Genomic DNA, 12,484 nt, shown 5'->3' with positions numbered 1-12,484 from the left:
TTCTGGTTATGGTTTTAATAGTCATAGTCGATACATACAACTCCTAAACACTTCCTTATAAACTCAGTCACCGAATCAGCGTAGACATCGATGTTATTCTCTGAGGCTACCCGGAAACACATCTCAGTCCTCGTGATCAAAACAATCTTGAAGCGTGTATTCCGATTGGTCAGGCCAGGATAGTCCAATACGTCTGTTTCTCAAACTAGACACTCTAATGTACTTGTCCTCTTGATGAGTTGTGCACCGGGGCCTCCCACTCCTCTTTCTATTCTGGTTAGAGCCAGTTTGCGCTGTTCTGTGAAGGGAGTAGTACACAGCGTTGTACGAGAATCTTCAGTTTCTTGGCAATTTCTCACATGGAATAGCCTTAATTTCCCAGAACAAGAATAGCCTGATGAGTTTCAGAATAAAGGTCTTTGTTTCTGGCCATTTTGAGCCTGTAATGGAACCCACAAATGCTGACGCTCCAGATACTCAACTAGTCTAAAGAAGGCCAGTTTTAATTGCTTCTTTAATCAGATCAACAGTTTTCAGCTATGCTAACATCATTTAAAAGAGATTTTCTAATGATTAATTAGGCTTTTAAAATAATAAACTTGGATTAGCTAACACAACGTGCCATTGGAACACAGGAGTGATGGTTGCTGATAATGGGTCTCTGTACGCCTATGTAGATATTCCATAAAAAATCTGCCGTTTCCAGCTACAATAGTCATTTCTAACATGAACAATGTCTACACTGTATTTCTGATCAATTTGATGTTATTTTAATGGACGTAAAATGTGCTTTTCTTTAAAAAATAAGGACATTTATAAGTGACCCCAAACTTTCGAACGGTAGTGTACTTTTACACGATTATTTATAAAGTTTTTAAATGTTGAATTAGGGATTAAGTAGTAAAACAATGTACCAGTCAAAGTTTGGACCTACGTTCTCATTCAAGGTTTTTATTTATTTATCTTTAGTCTTTTCTAGATTGTATAATAGTGAAGACATCAAAACATATGGAATCATGTAGTAACCAAAAAAGTGTTATTAAACAAAACAAAATATATTTTATATTTGAGATTCTTCAAAGTAGCCACCCTTTAAAAAAAATGTAAATAAAAATAGTAAAAATAAAGGAAAACCCTTGAATGAAAACCCTCTGCTCTCTTCCTCTCAGTTCAATTCAATTCAAGGGGCTTTATTGGCATGGGAAACATGTGTTAACATTGCCTAAGCAAGTGAACTAGATAATAAACAAAAATGAACAGTAAACATTACACTCACAACAGTTCCAAAAGAATACAGACATTTGAAATGTCCTATTATGTGCAAATAGAGTGGAAGTGGCAGGGAAGAGTCTCTCAGATCGTTCACAGCTTTGTGGAAGTTACGTGTGGCGCTGATGTTAAGGCCGAGGCACGTATAGTATTGTGTGTGCTCTAGGGCAACGGTGTCTAGATGGAATTTGTATTTGTGGTCTCTCTCTCTCTCTCTCCCTCTCTCGAATCAGCCAACAGGAGAGTCAATGGCCCAATACTTGAGCTATGCCTCCATCTAGTGGCCAAGCATTTCACTACACCCCCAATAACATACACATGTCAGATATCTGTGTTCGCGACCAAGGCAATCAGATTTGATCTGATGGTTCTTATTCCCCCCTCTAAATCATCTTAACCTACTTTAGTTGTTTCGTTTTCCAGTCTACAGCAACGTTTTTATGTCCCATTTTATTACCGCCGACACATTTTTTTTCAGTTTATTTGATTTTGGTAAGTGATTTTAGAATGTGATTTTAGAATGTGATTTTAGAATGTGATTTTGGTAAGTGATTTATTTTAGAATGTGATTTTAGAATGTGATTTTGGTAAGTGATTTTAGAATGTGATTTTAGAATGTGATTTGGGCAAGTGATTTTAGAATGTGATTTTAGAATGTGATTTTAGAATGTGATTTTGGTAAGTGATTTTAGAATGTGATTTTAGAATGTGATTTTGGTAAGTGATTTTAGAATGTGATTTTGGTAAGTGATTTTAGAATGTGATTTTGGTAAGTGATTTTAGAATGTGATTTTGGTAAGTGATTTTAGAATGTGATTTTAGAATGTGATTTTAGAATGTGATTTTGGTAAGTGATTTTAGAATGTGATTTTAGAATGTGATTTTGGTAAGTGATTTTAGAATGTGATTTTAGAATGTGATTTTGGTAAGTGATTTTAGAATGTGATTTTAGAATGTGATTTTGGTAAGTGATTTTAGAATGTGATTTTGGTAAGTGATTTTAGAATGTGATTTTGGTAAGTGATTTTAGAATGTGATTTTGGTAAGTGATTTTAGAATGTGATTTTAGAATGTGATTTTGGAATGTGATTTTGGTAAGTGATTTTAGAATGTGATTTTGGTAAGTGATTTTAGAATGTGATTTTAGAATGTGATTTTGGTAAGTGATTTTAGAATGTGATTTTAGAATGTGATTTTAGAATGTGATTTTGGTAAGTGATTTTGGAATGTGATTTTAGAATGTGATTTTGGTAAGTGATTTTTAGAATGTGATTTTGGTAAGTGATTTTTAGAATGTGATTTTGGTAAGTGATTTGGAATGTGATTTTGGTAAGTGATTTTAGGGACGTTATTAATGTACACCTACACTGAGTAGTTATTAATGTACACCTTCACTGGGACAGTTATTAATGTACACCTTCACTGGGTAGTTATTAATGTACACCTTCACTGGGTAGTTATTAATGTACACCTTCACTGGGTAGTTATTAATGTACACCTTCACTGGGTAGTTATTAATGTACACCTTCACTGGGACAGTTATTAATGTACACCTTCACTGGGTAGTTATTAATGTACTCCTTCACTGGGACAGTTATTAATGTACACCTTCACTGGGTAGTTATTAATGTACACCTTCACTGGGTAGTTATTAATGTACACCTTCACTGGGTAGTTATTAATGTACACCTTCACTGGGTAGTTATTAATGTACACCTTCACTGGGTAGTTATTAATGTACACCTTCACTGGGTAGTTATTAATGTACACCTTCACTGGGACAGTTATTAATGTACACCTTCACTGGGACAGTTATTAATGTACACAGAACCTTCACTGGGACAGTTATTAATGTACACCTTCACTGGGTAGTTATTAATGTACACCTTCACTGGGTAGTTATTAATGTACACCTTCACTGGGTAGTTATTAATGTACACCTTCACTGGGACAGTTATTAATGTACACCTTCACTGGGTAGTTATTAATGTACACCTTCACTGGGTAGTTATTAATGTACACCTTCACTGGGACAGTTATTAATGTACACCTTCACTGGGACAGTTATTAATGTACACCTTCACTGGGTAGTTATTAATGTACACCTTCACTGGGACAGTTATTAATGTACACCTTCACTGGGTAGTTATTAATGTACACCTTCACTGGGTAGTTATTAATATACACCTTCACTGGGTAGTTATTAATGTACACCTTCACTGGGTAGTTATTAATGTACACCTTCACTGGGACAGTTATTAATGTACACCTTCACTGGGTAGTTATTAATGTACTCCTTCACTGGGACAGTTATTAATGTACACCTTCACTGGGTAGTTATTAATGTACACCTTCACTGGGTAGTTATTAATGTACACCTTCACTGGGTAGTTATTAATGTACACCTTCACTGGGTAGTTATTAATGTACACCTTCACTGGGTAGTTATTAATGTACACCTTCACTGGGTAGTTATTAATGTACACCTTCACTGGGTAGTTATTAATGTACACCTTCACTGGGTAGTTATTAATGTACACCTTCACTGGGACAGTTATTAATGTACACCTTCACTGGGTAGTTATTAATGTACACCTTCACTGGGTAGTTATTAATGTACACCTTCACTGGGACAGTTATTAATGTACACCTTCACTGGGACAGTTATTAATGTACACCTTCACTGGGTAGTTATTAATGTACACCTTCACTGGGACAGTTATTAATGTACACCTTCACTGGGTAGTTATTAATGTACACCTTCACTGGGTAGTTATTAATATACACCTTCACTGGGTAGTTATTAATGTACACCTTCACTGGGTAGTTATTAATGTACACCTTCACTGGGACAGTTATTAATGTACACCTTCACTGGGTAGTTATTAATGTACACCTTCACTGGGTAGTTATTAATGTACACCTTCACTGGGTAGTTATTAATGTACACCTTCACTGGGACAGTTATTAATGTACACCTTCACTGGGTAGTTATTAATGTACACCTTCACTGGGACAGTTATTAATGTACACCTTCACTGGGTAGTTATTAATGTACACCTTCACTGGGTAGTTATTAATGTACACCTTCACTGGGACAGTTTTTAATGTACACCTTCACTGGGACAGTTATTAATGTTCACCTTCACTGGGACAGTTATTAATGTACACCTTCACTGGGTAGTTATAAATGTACACCTTCACTGGGTAGTTATTAATGTACACCTTCACTGGGACAGTTATTAATGTACACCTTCACTGGGTAGTTATTAATGTACACCTTCACTGGGACAGTTATTAATGTACACCTTCACTGGGACAGTTATTAATGTACACCTTCACTGGGACAGTTATTAATGTACACCTTCACTGGGACAGTTATTAATGTACACCTTCACTGGGTAGTTATTAATGTACACCTTCACTGGGTAGTTATTAATGTACACCTTCACTGGGTAGTTATTAATGTACACCTTCACTGGGACAGTTATTAATGTACACCTTCACTGGGTAGTTATTAATGTACACCTTCACTGGGTAGTTATTAATGTACACCTTCACTGGGACAGTTATTAATGTACACCTTCACTGGGACAGTTATTAATGTACACCTTCACTGGGTAGTTATTAATGTACACCTTCACTGGGACAGTTATTAATGTACACCTTCACTGGCTAGTTATTAATGTACACCTTCACTGGGACAGTTATTAATGTACACCTTCACTGGGACAGTTATTAATGTACACCTTCACTGGGACAGTTTTTAATGTACACCTTCACTGGGTAGTTATTAATGTACACAGCACCTGTACCTGTAAAGAACATGTGTTTGTGGGTGAAGGGTGATGCAGCATGTTGGAGTGTCTTTATATAGTTATCTACTTACCCAAGACAGCGGAGGTCACACCAGCTGCAACCCACTGGAGCAAACTGAGGGATTCGTGTTTTACCTGTCCTGTCTGCGGTTGCAATTTATGATGCTAGAAAATCTTTATATACCGTACATTGGTCATATCATGGTTTCCTGTCGGGCATCTGATTCGCTGATACGCTATTACACATTTAGCTCTGGCTTCTTGGCTTCTTCTTCTGCTGGATCTTCTGTGATGTAATCAGCCTGGAACGTGGCCCGAAGAACAGCATCGGTACAAACCTTCGAGACATCTGCCCATGGTAAGTGGCACAGATTGATTGACCTGATTGGCGGATGAGACACGAGGGTACATCTAAATAGTCTAAAGTGACTTCCTCTTCACGTCCAACGACCACGAGACATCCCCCCCACACACAATAACAATTCTCCCGATTAGCTAAACATAGCTATTGTTGACACAATTTTACAGTTGAACCATAATTACTTCACTGTTTCGGTTGGGCCAAAAGGAGAGGGTGGGGCCAAAAGGAGAGGGTGGGGCCAAAAGGAGAGGGTTGGGCCAAAAGGAGAGGGTTGGGCCAAAAGGAGAGGTTTGGGCCAAAAGGAGAGGGTGGGGCCAAAAGGAGAGGGTGGGGCCAAAAGGAGAGGGTGGGGCCAAAAGGAGAGGGTGGGGCCAAAAGGAGAGGGTGGGGCCAAAAGGAGAGGGTTGGGCCAAAAGGAGAGGGTGGGGCCAAAAGGAGAGGGTGGGGCCAAAAGGAGAGGGTGGGGCCAAAAGGAGAGGGTGGGGCCAAAAGGAGAGGGTTGGGCCAAAAGGAGAGGGTGGGGCCAAAAGGAGAGAGTTGGGCCAAAAGGAGAGGGTTGGGCCAACCAACCCTGCTCTCTGGGCCGCGTTCCAACTTTGGACATTACACCTTCCCTATGCACTTGTGAGTAGTTGGTATTCAGTCTTACCTGACTGCAGGTGTGTAACAGGTGTTTTGGAGGCGTGGCTCCCTTCCGAGGGCTGAATACATTTAATTCAAAAGCTGAAAATTCACCCCACTTTCTGGCCAAAAGATTTTCTCTTGGGAGTTTTTTCCATTCAATGTTCAAGGCTCAGAATATTTGGGCTCAATGAAAGAACTATCGACATAGTATATCTGCATATTCATCTCCTTCGCGGTACCAATTTGTTACGATTAAAAAATATTCTGATTTAGGAAAGTATTTATGAATCATAAAAACTTTTTTTTTAAACTATTTAAAAAACGTTTTACGTAGTTTTTTTGCACAGAAGAAAGATACGGAGAGTGGCTAATATTTAACACGATAGAAATAGGAAACGAGAGAAAGTAGCCTATAATTAATACATTTGACAGTAACCCACCTTTGTAAGATCAAAGGTCGTACAAATTCTGCATGATGGATAATTCATACTTTACTGTGGGAAAGGTGATATGTTGATATGCTTCAGTTTGCTGCCATAATGACTGAATCAGTTATATGAATCAGTTATATGAATCAGTTATATGAATCAGTTTGCTGCCATCATGACTGAATCAGTTATATGAATCAGTTTGCTGCCATTATGACTTAATCAGTTATATGAATCAGTTTGCTGCCATAATGACTGAATCAGTTATATGAATCAGTTTGCTGCCATCATGACTGAATCAGTTATATGAATCAGTTTGCTGCCATTATGACTTAATCAGTTATATGAATCAGTTTGCTGCCATAATGACTGAATCAGTTATATGAATCAGTTTGCTGCCATTATGACTTAATCAGTTATATGAATCAGTTTGCTGCCATAATGACTGAATCAGTTATATGAATCAGTTTGCTGCCATTATGACTGAATCAGTTATATGAATCAGTTTGCTGCCATTATGACTTAATCAGTTATATGAATCAGTTTGCTGCCATAATGACTGAATCAGTTATATGAATCAGTTTGCTGCCATTATGACTGAATCAGTTATATGAATCAGTTTGCTGCCATCATGACTGAATCAGTTATATGAATCAGTTTGCTGCCATAATGACTGAATCAGTTATATGAATCAGTTTGCTGCCATTATGACTGAATCAGTTATATGAATCAGTTTGCTGCCATTATGACTGAATCAGTTATATGAATCAGTTTGCTGCCATTATGACTGAATCAGTTATATGAATCAGTTTGCTGCCATCATGACTGAATCAGTTATATGAATCAGTTTGCTGCCATCATGACTGAATCAGTTATATGAATCAGTTTGCTGCCATCATGACTGAATCAGTTATATGAATCAGTTTGCTGCCATAATGACTGAATCAGTTATATGAATCAGTTTGCTGCCATTATGACTGAATCAGTTATATGAATCAGTTTGCTGCCATTATGACTGAATCAGTTATATGAATCAGTTTGCTGCCATCATGACTGAATCAGTTATATGAATCAGTTTGCTGCCATCATGACTGAATCAGTTATATGAATCAGTTTGCTGCCATCATGACTGAATCAGTTATATGAATCAGTTTGCTGCCATTATGACTGAATCAGTTATATGAATCAGTTTGCCGCCATTATGACTGAATCAGTTATATGAATCAGTTTGCTGCCATTATGACTGAATCAGTTATATGAATCAGTTTGCTGCCATAATGACTGAATCAGTTATATGAATCAGTTTGCTGCCATTATGACTGAATCAGTTATATGAATCAGTTTGCTGCCATTATGACTGAATCAGTTATATGAATCAGTTTGCTGCCATTATGACTGAATCAGTTATATGAATCAGTTTGCCGCCATAATGACTGAATCAGTTATATGAATCAGTTTGCTGCCATTATGACTGAATCAGTTATATGAATCAGTTTGCTGCCATTATGACTGAATCAGTTATATGAATCAGTTTGCTGCCATTATGACTGAATCAGTTATATGAATCAGTTTGCTGCCATAATGACTGAATCAGTTATATGAATCAGTTTGCTGCCATTATGACTGAATCAGTTATATGAATCAGTTTGCTGCCATTATGACTGAATCAGTTATATGAATCAGTTTGCTGCCATTATGACTGAATCAGTTATATGAATCAGTTTGCTGCCATAATGACTGAATCAGTTATATGAATCAGTTTGCTGCCATTATGACTGAATCAGTTATATGAATCAGTTTGCTGCCATAATGACTGAATCAGTTATATGAATCAGTTTGCTGCCATTATGACTGAATCAGTTATATGAATCAGTTTGCTGCCATTATGACTGAATCAGTTATATGAATCAGTTTGCTGCCATTATGACTGAATCAGTTATATGAATCAGTTTGCTGCCATTATGACTGAATCAGTTATATGAATCAGTTATATGAATCAGTTTGCTGCCATTATGACTGAATCAGTTATATGAATCAGTTATATGAATCAGTTTGCTGCCATTATGACTGAATCAGTTATATGAATCAGTTTGCTGCCATTATGACTGAATCAGTTATATGAATCAGTTTGCTGCCATTATGACTGAATCAGTTATATGAATCAGTTTGCTGCCATAATGACTGAATCAGTTATATGAATCAGTTTGCTGCCATCATGACTGAATCAGTTATATGAATCAGTTTGCTGCCATCATGACTGAATCAGTTATATGAATCAGTTTGCTGCCATTATGACTGAATCAGTTATATGAATCAGTTTGCTGCCATCATGACTGAATCAGTTATATGAATCAGTTTGCTGCCATTATGACTTAATCAGTTATATGAATCAGTTTGCTGCCATAATGACTGAATCAGTTATATGAATCAGTTTGCTGCCATTATGACTGAATCAGTTATATGAATCAGTTTGCTGCCATCATGACTGAATCAGTTATATGAATCAGTTTGCTGCCATTATGACTTAATCAGTTATATGAATCAGTTTGCTGCCATAATGACTGAATCAGTTATATGAATCAGTTTGCTGCCATTATGACTGAATCAGTTATATGAATCAGTTTGCTGCCATCATGACTGAATCAGTTATATGAATCAGTTTGCTGCTATCATGACTGAATCAGTTATATGAATCAGTTTGCTGCCATCATGACTGAATCAGTTATATGAATCAGTTTGCTGCCACCATGACTGAATCAGTTATATGAATCAGTTTGCTGCCATAATGACTGAATCAGTTATATGAATCAGTTTGCTGCCATAATGACTGAATCAGTTATATGAATCAGTTTGCTGCCATTATGACTGAATCAGTTATATGAATCAGTTTGCTGCCATTATGACTGAATCAGTTATATGAATCAGTTTGCTGCCATTATGACTGAATCAGTTATATGAATCAGTTTGCTGCCATAATGACTGAATCAGTTATATGAATCAGTTTGCTGCCATTATGACTGAATCAGTTATATGAATCAGTTTGCTGCCATTGCTGCCATTATGACTGAATCAGTTATATGAATCAGTTTGCTGCCATTATGACTCAATCAGTTATATGAATCAGTTTGCTGCCATTATGACTCAATCAGTTATATGAATCAGTTTGCTGCCATTATGACTGAATCAGTTATATGAATCAGTTTGCTGCCATTATGACTGAATCAGTTATATGAATCAGTTTGCTGCCATTATGACTGAATCAGTTATATGAATCAGTTTGCTGCCATTATGACTGAATCAGTTATATGAATCAGTTTGCTGCCATAATGACTGAATCAGTTATATGAATCAGTTTGCTGCCATTATGACTTAATCAGTTATATGAATCAGTTTGCTGCCATAATGACTGAATCAGTTATATGAATCAGTTTGCTGCCATTATGACTGAATCAGTTATATGAATCAGTTTGCTGCCATCATGACTGAATCAGTTATATGAATCAGTTTGCTGCTATCATGACTGAATCAGTTATATGAATCAGTTTGCTGCCATCATGACTGAATCAGTTATATGAATCAGTTTGCTGCCACCATGACTGAATCAGTTATATGAATCAGTTTGCTGCCATTATGACTGAATCAGTTATATGAATCAGTTTGCCGCCATAATGACTGAATCAGTTATATGAATCAGTTTGCTGCCATAATGACTTAATCAGTTATATGAATCAGTTTGCTGCCATTATGACTGAATCAGTTATATGAATCAGTTTGCTGCCATTATGACTGAATCAGTTATATGAATCAGTTTGCTGCCATAATGACTGAATCAGTTATATGAATCAGTTTGCTGCCATTATGACTGAATCAGTTATATGAATCAGTTTGCTGCCATTATGACTGAATCAGTTATATGAATCAGTTTGCTGCCATTATGACTGAATCAGTTATATGAATCAGTTTGCTGCCATTATGACTCAATCAGTTATATGAATCAGTTTGCTGCCATTATGACTGAATCAGTTATATGAATCAGTTTGCTGCCATTATGACTGAATCAGTTATATGAATCAGTTTGCTGCCATTATGACTGAATCAGTTATATGAATCAGTTTGCTGCCATTATGACTGAATCAGTTATATGAATCAGTTTGCTGCCATAATGACTGAATCAGTTATATGAATCAGTTTCCTGCCATTATGACTGAATCAGTTATATGAATCAGTTTGCTGCCATTATGACTGAATCAGTTATATGAATCAGTTATATGAATCAGTTTGCTGCCATTATGACTGAATCAGTTATATGAATCAGTTTGCTGCCATTATGACTGAATCAGTTATATGAATCAGTTTGCTGCCATTATGACTGAATCAGTTATATGAATCAGTTGGCTGCCATTATGACTGAATCAGTTATATGAATCAGTTTGCTGCCATTATGACTGAATCAGTTATATGAATCAGTTATATGAATCAGTTATATGAATCCGTTTGCTGCCATTATGACTGAATCAGTTATATGAATCAGTTATATGAATCAGTTATATGAATCAGTTTGCTGCCATTATGACTGAATCAGTTATATGAATCAGTTATATGAATAAGTTATATGAATCAGTTTGCTGCCATTATGACTGAATCAGTTATATGAATCAGTTATATGAATCAGTTATATGAATCCGTTTGCTGCCATTATGACTGAATCAGTTATATGAATCAGTTATATGAATCAGTTTGCTGCCATTATGACTGGCTTCACATTCGTCTCCAGCGATTATAAGGTCAAGTAGATCTGAAACTATTGTCATTGATATTTACAATTCCCTTACCCATTTAATCACATATCAATTTATAAATTACGGCGTAAAGACAAATGGTGTTATTATAAAAAAAATTCAATCGTCTTTTTCTCCCCAATTTCAATCTTGTGTCATCGCTGCAACTCAACCAACGGGAGGTCGAAGGTCAAAGTTGTGCGTCCTCCAAAACATGACCACGCTTCTTAAATTAAAACAGACATCCAAATACCCCCCCCCCCCACCCCACCCCACAAGAAAAACACAAAAACAAACCATGAAACTGTTTTGAAACACATTGGGGCCCATATTCACAAAGCCTTTCAGAGGAGGAGTGCTGATCCTGGATCAGCCTGTAAGACCATAACTATATGGACTGGGGGGCTGATCTATAACTATAAGGACTGGGGGGTACTGATCTGTAACTATATGGACTGGGGGGGGGGTACTGATCTATAACTATATGGACTGGGGGGAACTGATCTATAACTATATGGACTGGGGGGGGTCTGATCTATAACTATATGGACTGGGGGGCTGATCTATAACTATATGGACTGGGGGGCTGATCTATAACTATATGGACTGGGGGAGGGGGACTGATCTATAACTATATGGACTGGGGGGAACTGATCTATAACTATATGGACTGGGGGGGGAACTGATCTATAACTATATGGACTGGGGGGACTGACTGATCTATAACTATATGGACTGGGGGGGACTGATCTATAACTATATGGACTGGGGGGAACTGATCTATAACTATATGGACTGGGGGGGACTGATCTATAACTATATGGACTGGGGGGTCTGATCTGTAGCTATATGGACTGGGGGGACTGATCTATAACTATATGGACTGGGGGGCTGATCTATAACTATATGGACTGGGGGGCTGATCTGTAACTATATGGACTGAGGGGGGCTGATCTATAACTATATGGACTGGGGGGGGCTGATCTATAACCACATGGACTGGGGGGCTGATCTATAACCACATGGACTGGGGGGCTGATCTGTGACTATATGGACTGGGGGGAGCTGATCTATAACTATATGGACTGGGGGGCTGATCTATAACTATATGGACTGGGGGAGGGGGACTGATCTATAACTATATGGACTGGGGGGGGGAACTGATCTATAACTATATGGACTGGGGGGGGGGTCTGATCTGTAGCT

At 37.4% G+C, this 12,484-nt stretch overlaps 1 long non-coding RNA gene across 8 annotated transcripts; it reads right to left on the bottom strand.

Moving 5' to 3' along the window:
* Window positions 1–1,163: 1,163 nt before the first annotated feature.
* On the bottom strand, window positions 1,164–9,538 carry LOC127916326 (uncharacterized). 8 transcript variants are annotated; one of them, XR_008094366.1, is made up of 2 exons: window positions 4,468–9,538; window positions 1,164–4,356 (listed from the first exon to the last, which is right to left on the bottom strand). It is a non-coding gene; the product is annotated as an uncharacterized LOC127916326 (long non-coding RNA). The 8 variants fall into 8 exon arrangements; XR_008094367.1 differs by having other exon boundaries at window positions 4,550–9,538; XR_008094370.1 differs by having other exon boundaries at window positions 1,164–4,192; window positions 4,550–9,538.
* Window positions 9,539–12,484: the final 2,946 nt, after the last annotated feature.

The sequence above is a fragment of the Oncorhynchus keta genome, chromosome 35, assembly GCF_023373465.1.
Source record: "Oncorhynchus keta strain PuntledgeMale-10-30-2019 chromosome 35, Oket_V2, whole genome shotgun sequence".
NCBI lineage: Eukaryota > Metazoa > Chordata > Actinopteri > Salmoniformes > Salmonidae > Oncorhynchus > Oncorhynchus keta.
Note: the sequence above shows the minus strand (reverse complement) of the source record. Positions and strands in the feature narration are given on the sequence as shown.